This window comes from Heterodontus francisci, unplaced genomic scaffold, assembly GCF_036365525.1.
Source record: "Heterodontus francisci isolate sHetFra1 unplaced genomic scaffold, sHetFra1.hap1 HAP1_SCAFFOLD_51_2, whole genome shotgun sequence".
Taxonomy (NCBI): Eukaryota; Metazoa; Chordata; class Chondrichthyes; order Heterodontiformes; family Heterodontidae; genus Heterodontus; species Heterodontus francisci.
Genome location: NW_027141369.1, coordinates 9,178,716 through 9,192,229, shown reverse-complemented (window position 1 = coordinate 9,192,229; position 13,514 = coordinate 9,178,716).

The window sequence follows — 13,514 nt, the reverse complement described above, 5'->3', positions numbered from 1 at the left end:
CAGAGATCAGCATCGAGTCCGGGGCAAGTTCAGGGGCAGGCGGGGTCTGTTTGTAGGAGGCGGAGTGGATCTGAAACTGGTCTCGGAACATGGAGTGAGTGGAGAGGCCATTCTCCGGTTGTGTGTGGACAAGGGGATGGAGACAGAATGGGAAGAAACTTATTGTCGTGGAGTGAAACAGTGACAATATTTGTGTTGCGGTGGTTCTTTTGCGGGTATCCATAATGATTATTATTTGAGAGATTAAATTCATTAAAACTCTATATCTTTGATCTCACCTGTATTTTAGTTACAAACATACTTTTGTTCAAACAGGCAAATGATTGAATGAACCAGAATAAATGGGCTATTTCCTCCACCCAAGTTACAAGGAAGAGTGCCACCAGATCCTTCTCACACACAATACGTACATTATCACTCACAGAGCGCAGAGACACAGACAGGTCATCAGTTCCACAGTCTCAGACAGCAGAAATAGTTCCAGAGACACATTTTCAATCCATCAATCAAATAGAGCAGGAAAGACAGACGTTGTTTCTATGTCACCCCAACTCATTACCACTGACAGTTAGACACATAAATCCCAGTCCAACATCTGACCCACAATCAAATTATCAGTGTGTCAATCCCACAATAGTGCAACCTCAGCTACAAATTACACACACAGAGAACTGACACGTGGTTCCTGTTTCAAAGTTACAGAATTAACCTCAATAATGTACTCTGAGATTCAAGTTCAATACCAGCCCAATATTTACACAGGTTATGAGTTTATTATCAGTATTAATTCCCATCATGTTTCCAGACATAAACATTAGACTCAAGTCCATAATCAGATTGAGAGATTCTGAAATATCGTATAACCTGAGATCCAAACTCAGATTCCAGTTTAAAACTCATCCAGATTGTGAAACTAAAAGATACATTATAAATTTGATCAGGATAGTCTGAGCTCTAAATTACATAGCAGTCCTGAAACCTCATAGTGTCAGATGGAAGATACTGTACAATTCCAGACTGAGCTCATTTTACATGCAAGTCCAAGATACTCACTCAGACTGAATGGCACTGATCAAATTGATTAGTACAGCCTGAGTTACACTTGCACACCAATCCTGTATCAGATTGTAGGATACATTATCTTTCACTATTGTGTTCACAGTGACAGATATTTAATACTAAGCAAAACCTCAAATATATTGTCTGCTTAAAACCTACCACATCAGTGGCCTGTTGCTGTGCTGACATTTTATGGAGAATAAATCCAGACTTGCCATCAGTCCCAGGGACGGAAGATTATATAATGAATCCCACACTCACACAGAGTACCAGATACTGACAGATAGATAGTGATGCTGAAACACATGCTCAGTGCCAGATGCTGAAAGATATAGGTTGATTACTGCACTCACTCACTGTACTTCAGCCTGAGTCATCTAAAGCAACCTAACACACAAAACATAGCAGTGAGAGAGTAAGAAAGAGTCCAAAACTCAAATAGAGTACCAAACACTGAAAGATACAAACTGAAAACTACACACACATGGATATAAGATTGGCTAACTCACAGGAAACAGAGAGTGGGGACAAATGGGGCATTTTCAGATTGGAAAACTGTAACTAATGGAATGTCACAGGGATCAGTGCTGGTGCCTCAACTATTTATGGTCTATATTAATAATTGCATGAAGGCACTGAGTGTACTGTTGCCAAATTTATGGGTGGTACAAAGATAGGTAGGAAAGAAAGTCGTGAGGAGAACATAAAGTGTCTGCAAAGAGATATAGATAGGTTAAGTCAGTGGGCAAAAGTTTGGCAGATGGAGTATAATATAGGAAAATGTGAGATTGTCTACTTTGGCAGGAAGAATAGAAAAACAGAATATTACTTGCATCGAGACAGACTGCAGAATGCTGCTGTACTGAGGGATATGGGTGCCAGGTACATGAATTACAGAAAAGTTAGCATGAAGGTATAGCAAGTAATTAGGAATGCAAATGAAATGTTGGAATTTTTTAGCAAGGGGAATGGAGTATAAAAGTAGGGAGGTTTTGCTGTAACTGTACAGGGCATTAGTGGCATCCCAACTAAAGTACTCCATACAGCTCTGGTCTCCTTACTTAAGGAGGGATATACTTGTATTGGAATCAGTTCAAAGAATGTTCACTAGGCTGATTCCTGGGATGAAGGGTTGACTTGTGAGAATAAGTTGAGCAGATTGGGCCTCTACTCACTGGAGTTTAGAAGATTGAGAGGTGATCTTATTGAAACCTATAAGATTCTCAGTGGGCTGGACAGGTAGATGCTGGGAAGATGTTTCTCCTTGTGGGGGAATGTAGAATTATGGGCCACAGTTTCAAGATAAGTGGTCTCCCATTCAAGAAAGAGATGAGGAGGAATTTCTTCTGTCAGAGGGTTGCTCATCTTTGGAATTCTGTTCTCCAGAGGACTGTGGAGGCTGGGTCATTGAATATATTCAAGGCTGTGATAGACAGATTTTCTGATGTACAAGGGAGTCATTGGTCAATGGGCACAGGCAGGAAAGTGGAATTAAGGCCTCAATCAGAACAGGCATGATCTTATTGAATGGCGGAGCAGGATTTATGGGCCACATGGCCTTCTGGAAGCGATCCTGAGTGTCATTGTCGATATCTGCCCTTGGTGACAGGAGGTTCCCAAGGTATGAGCAGTGATCCACATTGTCCAGTGATTCGCCGTGGATCTTAATAGTCGGGGGCAGTGTCGGGGAGCAGGCTGGCAGAGGACCTTAGCTTTCCGGAGGTTTTGCTTCAAGCCAATTCTTTCATACGCCTCCATGAATGCATCGATGAGGGTTTGAAGCTTGGCCTCTGAGTGTGCGCATATGCAAGCATTGTCAGCATACTGCAGCTCGATGACAGATGTTGGAGTGGCCTTGCTTCAGGACTGCAGGCAATGTAGTTTCAATAGTTTCCCACTCGTCCTGTAGAGTAGATCTGCTTACACGAACTAAAGAACAGCTGATGGGCTGAAAGAGTGCAGGAAATACAGCAACTTGCTGACAGCCACGACGTGTGGATTCTTCAGCACCGTCAAGACCATTTATGGCCCAAATTACCAAGGACCTACCCTACTGAGAGTAAAGAATGGAGTGACACTGATCAAGGTCAGAGAGGCAGTCAGCACTCGTTGGAAGTAGCACTTTGAAGATCTTCTCAATCGCAACTCAGTCCTTGATGCAAGTGCCACATTCCACAGCATGTTACCCACCATGACGTCAGCACAATCCCAGCCCAACAGAAATTGAAAAGGCAATCTAACAGGTAAAAAAAAAATGAAGGCCACCGGCATAGATGGAATTCCCTCTGAAAATCTAAAATACGACAGAGAAGAACACTTAACACAAATACATGGTCTCATTTCCCTCAGCTGGAAGGACAAGAGCATGCCAGGGATCTCTGAGATGCTGTCATTGTGATCATCACCAAAAATGGTGACAAGACCGACTGTGGTAATGACAGAGGGGTATCCCAGCTGTTCACTCCAGGGAAGGTCATCACAAGAGTCCTTCTCAACTGTCTCTTCCCCGTGGCTGAAGATCTCCTACTGGAATCACAATGTGGATTCTGTCCATCAAGAGACACAGTGGACATGATCTTCACAGCAAGACAACTCCAAGCAAATGTAGGGAGCAGCAGCAACCTTTCTACCTGGTCTTCTCTGACCTGACAAAGGCCTTCGACTCTACCAACCAGGAGGGATTATGGAACGTCTTCCTCAAATTTGGCTGCCGGAAAAATTCGTCACCAACCTCCAACAACTGCATGATGACATGCAAGCTGTAATCCTTCCCAATGGACCTACCACTGACCCAATCCCAATGCAAACTGGGGTCAACTAAGTCTGTGTCATCGCACCAACGCTCTTTTCCATCTTCCTCGCCGCAACACTCTGCCTCAACTCCTCACACTCAAACACAGCAACAGAGACTGACAGATACAGAATGGATGTCATACTCAAACACAGTACCAGAATCGGACAGATACAGTGGTGCAGTGGTTAGCACTGCAACCTCACAGCTCCAGGGACCCGGGTTCGATTCTGGGTACTGCCTGTGCGGAGTTTGCAAGTTCTCCCTGTGACCGCGTGGGTTTTCGCCGGGTGCTCCGTTTTCCTCCCACCGCCAAAGACTTGCAGGTTGATAGGTAAATTGGTCATTGTAAATTGCCCCTAGTGTAGGTTGGGATTACTGCAGGGCTAGTATAAATGGGTGATTGTTGGTCGGCACAGACTCGGTGGCCCGAAGGGCCTGTTTCAGTGCGATATTCTCGAAATAAATAAATACGGAATAAATCCACACAGCACCAGAGACTGAGAACTGCTGAATGACAAAACACAGGAGCAGAGAAGAAAAGAAATGGAATTAATTGCACACTCACATGCAATAGCAACGGCACAGAATCATCAATAAGCGTCCTCTCAACAACATGCAGAACATTTCCAGAGAGCTTGACACAAGGAGCGGCTCTTTCAATGTAAACTGCAGCTGGAGAAATTCTTTGTGAAACAGACTTCCTGATTGCAGTACGAATGTTTGTGATTGGCTGCAAAGTTTGAATGTGATTGGATGGTGAAGGACACCAATTATAGTATTACAATATAAACCCATTGTGACATCTCTCCCAATCACCCAATCACAATCTTTACTTTCCCCCATCCCTCATTAGCATAGAGCTGTGGGATTGTCTATTTAATCCGCACTCGGAAGGGGTTTGGTTTATTTCTGTGTCTGAAATTGAATCTGAAGATGGTTGAGGAGAAGAAGAAAGCAGCTGCTTAGAAGGGCGCCAAGAAAACTGTGAGTAAACCATCAGCAAAGGGCGGTAAGAGGCGGAGAAAGTCGAGGAAGGAGAGTTACTCCATCTACATCTACAAAGTGATGAAGCAGGTTCACCCCGACACCGGCATCTCCTCCAAGGCCATGAGCATCATGAACTCGTTTGTGAACGATATTTTCTGGCGCATCGCGGGTGAGGCTTCCCGCCTGGCCCATTACAACAAGCGCAGAACCATCAGCTCCCGGGAGATCCAGACCGCCATGCGCCTGCTGCTGCCTGGGGAGCTGGCCAAAGACGCCGTGTCGGAAGGGACAAAGGCGGTGACCAAGTACACCAGCTCCAAGTAAAACTACACAATGGACTGAAAAACATCCCAAACACAACGGCTCTTTTAAGAGCCACCCACAATCTCTCTGAAAAAGCTACATCATCATCTCTGGTTTTAATTTGTTTTGTTTTTTTATACGGAGAGTCTGGAACTTTCTAATTGCCTTTCTGATCTCTTTTAACCCCATGGATTCTGGGTGATTCAGTTTCACTGTCTGAGAGATCTTTGTGTCTCTACTTAATAATGCGGCGTAAATTAATTACTGATCACTGAGCCCATGTGCGCTTTGATCTCGGACTATTCTCCGTCCTTTTTGAAACAGTCTGTAAGCGGCGGCAGAAATTCTCTCACAGCATTCTGGAAGCGGACACATTTCAGGTCAATCTTTGTGAAGATACCGCATCACTGATTCTAGATCGAACCTATTTGTGGGAGACAAAAGCGGAGAGAAGATTTTTACTGTCAGGAGTTGAAATGAGAGACTGAGGTTTCCTACAACAGCGGGGTTTCTAGTAAATGTACTTATTATTGAGGCCGAGCTTGAACAAGGGAAACAAGTGACTGAGAACTGATCTGTCAGCTTATTGACGAAATAGTACAATAGCGAAAATGAACGCGCACATGGGGTCAGTGATCAGTAATTAATTTACAGGGCATTAAGTAGAGACACAAAGATCCCAACAGTGAAAGTGAATCACCCAGAATCCATGGGGTTAAAACAGAGATCACAAAGGCAATTGGAAAGTTCCAGACTCTTCATGAAAAAAACAAATTGATACCATAGAGATGATGTACCTGTCACTCACTGGAACTTTGTGAAAGTGTGCAATACATTCTGTATCTGTCGGCCTCTGTTAGTGTGTGTGATTGTGGGATGAATTAATTAGCAGTCAGTGGTGCTCGATGTGAATGTGGAAATCATTCTGTAACTCAGTCTGATATTGTTCTGTGAGGGTGGGAATCACATGTATCTTTCAATCCCTGGTGCTGTGTGTGAGCATGGGATTCATTCTGTACCTGTCAGTCATACTGTACGTATCTGTGGGATTTATTCTGTACCTTTCAGTCTTTGGTATTTTGTACGAAAGTGGGATTAATTCTAGATCCACTGCCACACACTGGTTGAGTGTGTGTGTGTGTGTGTAAGAAGATAAAAATATACAAAATAGGAGCAGGAGATGGCCATTTGGCCCATCGAGCCTGCTCTGCCATTCAATAAGATCGGGGTTGTTCTGATTGTGGCCTTAACTCCACTTTCCTGCCTGCGCCCATGACCATTGACTCCCTTGTAGATCAAAAATCTGTCTATCACAGCCTTGAATATATTCAATGACCCCGCCTCCACAGTCCTCTGGAGAACAGAATTCCAAAGATGAACAACCCTCTGAGCGAAGAAATTCCTCCTCATCTCCTTCTTGAATGGGAGGCCACTTATCTTGAAACTGTGGCCCCTAATTCTACATTCCCCCACAAGGAGAAACATCCTCTCAGCATCTACCTGTCCAGCCCACTGAGAATCTTATAGGTTTCAATAAGATCTCTTCTCAATCTTCTAAACTCCAGTGAGTATAGGCCCAACCTGCTCAACTGTTTCTCCTAAGACAATCCAACTTCCCAAGTATCAGCCGAGTGAACCTTCTCTGAACTGATTCCAATGCAAGTATATCCCTCCTTAAGTAAGGAGACCACAACTGTGTGGAGTACTTTAGTTGGGATGTCACTAATGCCCTGTACAGTTACAGCAAATCTTCCCTACTTTTAAACTCCATTCCCCTCTCTAAAAATGCCAACATTCCAGTTGCCTTCCTAATTACTTGCTATAGCTGCATGCTAACTTTTTTGTAATTCATGTACCTGGACACACAGATTCCTTGGTACAGCAGCATTCTGCAGTCTCTCTCTATGTAAGTAATATTCTGTTTTTCTATTCTTCCTGCCAAAGTAGACAATCTTACATTTTCCCATATTATACTCCATCTGCCAAACTTTTTCCCACTGATTTAACCTAGCTATATCTCTTTGCAGACACTTTGTGTCCTTCTCACAACTTGCTTTCCTCCCTATCGTTGTACCATCCATAAATTTGGATTTACACTCGGTCCCTTCATGCAAGTTATTAATGAAGACCATAAAGATTGAGACACCAGCACTGATCTCTGTGGCACTCCATTAGTTACAGTTTGCCAATTTGAAAATTCCCCAATTATCCCCACTCTGTTTCTTGTGAGTTAGCCAATACTGTATCCATGTGCATGCAGTTTTCAGATTGTGTCTATCAGTGTCTGTTACTCTGAGTTTTGAACTCTTTCTCAATCTCTCAGTGCTACTATTTGTGTGTTAGGTTGCTTTAGATGACTCAGGCTGAGGTACTGTCAGTGAGTGCAGTAATCAACCTATACCTTTCAGCATCTGGCACCTAGCATGGGTTTCAAAATCACTCTCTAACTGTCAGTGTCTGGTACTCTGTGAGAGTGTGAGATTCATTACATAACCTTCCGTCACTGGGACTGGTGCAAGTCTGGATTTATTCTACATAAAAATTCAGGACCGCGACAGGCCACTGATGTGGTAGGTTTTAAGCAGATAGGTAGATACATAAATCCTGTTTGAGGTTTTGCCTGGTATTAAATAGTATCTGTCACTGTGAACACAATAGTGAAATATAATGTATCCTGCAATCTGATACAGGATTGATGTGCAAGTGTAAGTCAGGCTGTACTCATCAATTTGATCAGTGCCATTCAGTCCAACTCTGAGTGAGAATCTTGGACTTGCATGTAAAATGAGCTCAGTCTGGAATTGTACAGTATCTTCCATCTGACACTATATGAGGTTTTAGGACTGGAACGTAATTTATAGCTCAAACTATACTAATCAAATTTATATTGTATCTTTTAGTTTCACAATCCGGATGAGTTTTAAAGTGGAAGCTGAGTTTGTACCTCTGCAATCTGATGATGCACTTGAGATTTGTATCTAATGTATATGTCTGGACACATTATGGGAATTAATACTGATAATAAAGTCAAAACCCGTGTAAATATTAGGCTGGTATTTAACTTGAATCTCGGAGCACTTCATTGAGATTATTTCTGTAACTTTGAAACAGCAACCATGTGTCAGTTCTATGTGTATTTAATTTGTAGCTGAGGTTGCTCTATTGTGAGATTGACACACTGATAATTTGATAGTGGGTGAGAATTTGGACTGGGATTTGTGTATATACCTGTCAGTGGTACTGAGTTGGGGTGACATGAAAACAACGTGCGTCTCTCCTGCTCCATTTGATTGATGGATTGAAAATGTGTCTCTGGATCTGTTTCTGCTGTCTGAGACTGTGGAACTGATGACCTGTCTGTGTCTCTGCGCTCTGTGAGTGATAATGTTCGGACTGTGTGTGAGAAGGAGCTGGTGACACTCTTCCATGTAACTTGGTGGAGGAAACATCATATTTATTTTGGTTCATTCAATTATTTGCCTGTTTGAACAAAAGAATGTTTATAATTCAAATACTGGTGAGGTAGAAGATACAGGATTTTAATGAGTTTAATCTCTCATAATAATTATAAACGCCCACAAAGGAAGCCCAGCCATACAAATATTATCATTGTTTGACTGCACTGCAGTAACAGGTTCTTCCCATTCTGTCTCCATCCCCTTGTCCACACACAACCCGAGAATGGCCTCTCCCTTCCCCCACTCACTCCATGTTCCGGGACCAGTCCCGCTCCACTCCGCCTCTCACAAACAGCCCCCGCCTGCCCCTGAACTTGCCCCGGACTCGATGCTGATCTCTGAGTCCATCTGCGGACACGCTCCCAAAGCGATGTGCTGCTGGAAGGAGGCTGCTGTTTGCTCCCTTCCACTGGGACTGGGATCTCTCCATTCGCGGCTGTTTTAAACCATCTCCTTGCGCTCACAGGCAGTGCTGGGGGAGGGGAGCGCAGGCGCAGATTTCTGCAACAATTCCGCAAACAGAAACATGGAAAATTTCCGACACAGAATGAGGCCATTCGGCCCATCATGTCCGTGCCAGCGCAAAGAGAGCGATTCAGCCTCATCCCACAGTTTCTTGTTATTGGACAGTGAAGTGTGGAAACAGAAGCGGACAGTCAGGATGTTGGGATTTACACAAAGAGAATCTATTATAGGCACCAGGTGAGAAATGTGAAGGACACATTTTAAACAGTGGCTGTTTGGTTTCGCTTGAACGGTTAGACCATGGGAGCGGGAACTGGAAATCTGACATGTGTAAAAGTCCCTGTTCCGTCGGTCAGTCCCATTCATGGCCCAGTGGATTGTTTCTGGATGTCATTTAATTGTTGTAAAATGGCCAAAGCCCCTGGTATGCAGTAGCTGGGGGCTGCAGGACTGCAGCGGAATCAGACACTGACTCTGTTTGCATTGCTCGGTTTCCTTTGTGATTGTTCATAATGATTATTAATTGAAAAATTGTTTTGGTCACTTTTGTATCTTCTACCACATCTCTTCCTGAATGATAATAAATACATTTCCTTTCTACAGGCAAATACTTGATGGAAGCAGAATAAATGTCGTGATTCCTCGACACAAGAGGAAGTGCAGCCAGCTCCTCACACACAGTAAGTACAGTATCACTCACAGAGAGCAGAGACATCAATTCCACAATCACCGCCAGCAGAAGTAGTCAGACTGGCACTGATCCCAAGTTCCAGAGACCAACAGTCAATGCAACAGTCACACAGAGCAGGAAAGATTGAACTTGTTTCCATTTCACCACAACTCAGTCCCACTGACAGGTAGATACATCAATCCCAGTCCTAAATCACACCCACTATCAGATTGCAAGGCACTGTGTCACTCTCACAAGACAGCAGCCTGAACTACAAATTCAATGTCAGATGGAACAGACAAACAGTACCTGATTGTAAAATACAGAATTAATTTCAATAATGTACCCAGACTGCAGACTGAGCTCCATGTTACACACCGCTCCACAAATCTCACTAATAGTCAGAGTGGAAGACACAGTATTCATTCCATTACTGCAAACTGAATGAACCTGACCATTACATACCAGGACATAAAACATATTGTAAGATGAAAGGACACAGACCTGAAATGTTAATTCTGTTTCTCTCTCCACATACGCTGCCTGAACTGTTGAGTATTTTGAGCATTTTTGTTTTTTTAAATTTCATATTTCCAGAATCTGCAGAATTTTGCTTTTATTTTAGAGTTAAAGAAACATTGCATTGTGAGGTGAGAGTGACTGCCCTTGACATCAAGGCAACCTTTGACCATTAATGGCACCAAGGAGCCCTAGCAAAACTAGTGTAAATGGGAATCATGGCAAAACTCTCTGCTGGTTGGAGTCATACCTCGCACGAAGGAAGATGGCTGTGGTTGTTCAGGTCAATCATCTCAGTCTCAGGACATTACAGCTGGAATTCCTTAGGCTCGTGTTCTAGGCCCAACCATCTTCAGCTGCTTCATCAATGACCTTCCCTCCATCACAAGGCCGAAAGTGGGGATGTTCACTGATGATTGCGCAATGTTCAGCACCATTCATGACTCTTCAGCTACTGAAGCAGCCCGTGCCCAGATGCAGCAAAACCTGGACAACATCCAGGCTTGGGCTGATAAGTGGCAAGTAACATTCGCGTCAGATCAGTGCCAGGCAATGACCATCTCAAACAAGAGAGAATCTAATCATCTCCTCTTGATGTTCAATGGCATTACCATCACTGAATCCGCCACCATCAACATTGGGGGGGGTGGGGGGGTTACCATTGACCATAAACTGAATTGGACCAGCCACATAAATGCCGTGGCTACAAGAGCAGGTCAGAGGCTAGGAACTCTGTGGTGAGTAACTTACCTCCTGTCTCCCCAAACCTATCCACCATTCACAAGACACAAGTCAGGAGTATGATGGAATACTCTCCACTTGCCTGGATGAGTGCAGCTCCAACAACACTCAAGTAGCTTGCTTGATTGCCCCCAAGCACCACCTTCAACAATCACCCCATTCACCACTGATGCACAGTGGCAGCAGTGCGTACCATCTACAAGGTGCACAGCAGCAACACACAATAGCTCCTTTGACAGTACCTTCCAAACCTGGAACTTCTACTACTGAGGAGGACAAGGGCAGCAGTTGCAAGGGAACACTACCACTTGCAAATTCCCCTCCAAGCCACACAACATCCTGACTTGGAACTATATCGCCATTCCTTCATTGTCGCTGGGTAAAAATCCTGGAACTCCCTTCCAAACAGCACTGTTGGTGTTCCTACATCTCAGGAACTGCAGCGGCTCAAGAAGGCAGCTCACCACCACTTTGTCAAGGGCAATTTGGATTGGGCAATAAATGCTAGCATAGCCACTAATGCCTACATTCCACAAACAAATGAAAAAAGTGAGGAAATAGTGAAGGGCTTTTTTAGAATACATGGAGACATGCTTCCACTTGTGGTGGCGTCTGAAACAAGAGCCAAAATATAAAATCGTCATTCATAAAACCAATGAGGAATTCATGAAAAATGTATTTACGCAGTGAATGGTTCGAATCTGGAATTTGTTATCACAGGGAGATGTTGGGGTGAATAGTATCGATGCACTGAAGGGGAGGTGGCACAAATGAACAATTGTATGTGGAGAAAGGAATCGAGGGATATACATATCGGGCTTCATTTTAAAAAACATTTTGCAGATGAAGCAGGATGGCTGGAAATATATGTCGAGCAGAGAGCAGTTGGGACGATCCAGCGCTGTGTTTTGTCTGGATGGATCTGCCCAGAACACTTGCGATGCAGGAGCTGGGAGCTTCAGTACTTCAGTGGAGGCAGATAATGACACCGGTTTTCATTTGTGGATGTTCTTAATGATTATTGATTGAGAAATTAAATTGACCTCTTTGATATTATGCACCGCATCTGTTCTTGAGTTATCAGATATATTTTTTTCTTCATACAGGCAAATACTTGAAGATATTGTGATGAATGTGATGGTTGCTGCACTCGAGGCACAAGGAACAGTGCAGCCAGCTCCACTCACACACAGTAGGTACATTATCACTCAGAGTGCAGATAGTGCATCAGTTCCCTGGTCTCAGACTGCAGAAATAGTCAGGCTCACATTGATCCCAAGTTCCAGAGACACATTTTCAATCCAACAACCAAACAAAGCAGGAGAGAAAGAAGTTTTTTCCATTTCACCCCGATTGAGTCCCACTGACAGTCAGATACTTCAATCCCACGTCAAAATCACACCCACTAGCAGATTGAAATGCAATGTGTCAATCTAACAAAGAACAAAGAACAGTACAGCACGGGAACAGGCCATTCGGCCCTCCAAGCCTGCGCCGATCTTGATGCCTGCCTAAACTAAAACTTTCTGCACGTCCGGGGTCCGTATCCCTCTATTCCCATCCTATTCATGTATTTGTCAAGATGCCTCTTAAACGTCGCTATCGTACCTGCTTCCACCACTTCCCCCGGCTGCAAGTTCCAGGCACTCACCACCCTCTGTGTAAAGAACTTGCCTCGCACATCCCTCTAAACTTTGCCCCTCGCACTTTAAACCTATGTCCCCTAGTAACTGACTCTTCCACCCAGGGAGAAAGATTCTGACTATCCACTCTGTCCATGCCGCTCATAACTTTGTCAACCTCTATCATGTCGGCCCTCCACCTCCGTCGTTCCAGTGAAAACAATCCGAGTTTATCCAACCTCTCCTCATAGCTAATGCCCTCCAGACCAGGCAACATCCTGGTAAACCTCTTCTGTACCCTCTCCAAAGCCTCCACGTCCTTCTGGTTGTGTCGCGACCAGAATTGCATGCAATATTCTAAGTGTGGCCGAACTAAAATTCTGTACAGCTGCAGCATGACTTGCCTATTTTTATACTCTATGCCCCGACCGATGAAGGAAAGCAAGCCACATGCATTCTTGACTACCTTATCCACCTGCGTTGCCACTTTTAGTGACCTGTGGACCTGTACGCCCAAGTCTCTCTGCCTGTCTAATATAATGCAGACTGAGCTTGCAATTAAATATCAGATAGAATTGGCACACGCTACTGATTGAATGGCACAGAATCTAACCTAGTGATGTACCCTGAGATTTAAATTAAATATCATACCCAAAGCTCACACCCATTCATTATAAAGGATGTTTAAACATCCCCATGGTGTACCCTGAGGTACAAGTTACATACAAGTCCAACATTCATTGCAGTGAATGTTTCAAAGGTGCTGAAAGATATTGTAAGCTGAGACACAAATTAAATACCAGTTCAGACCTCGCCCACACTGTGAAATTGAAAGAGACAGAATCAATTCCATCAGTGTAGATAGATATAAACATTACATACCATTCTAAAAAGTG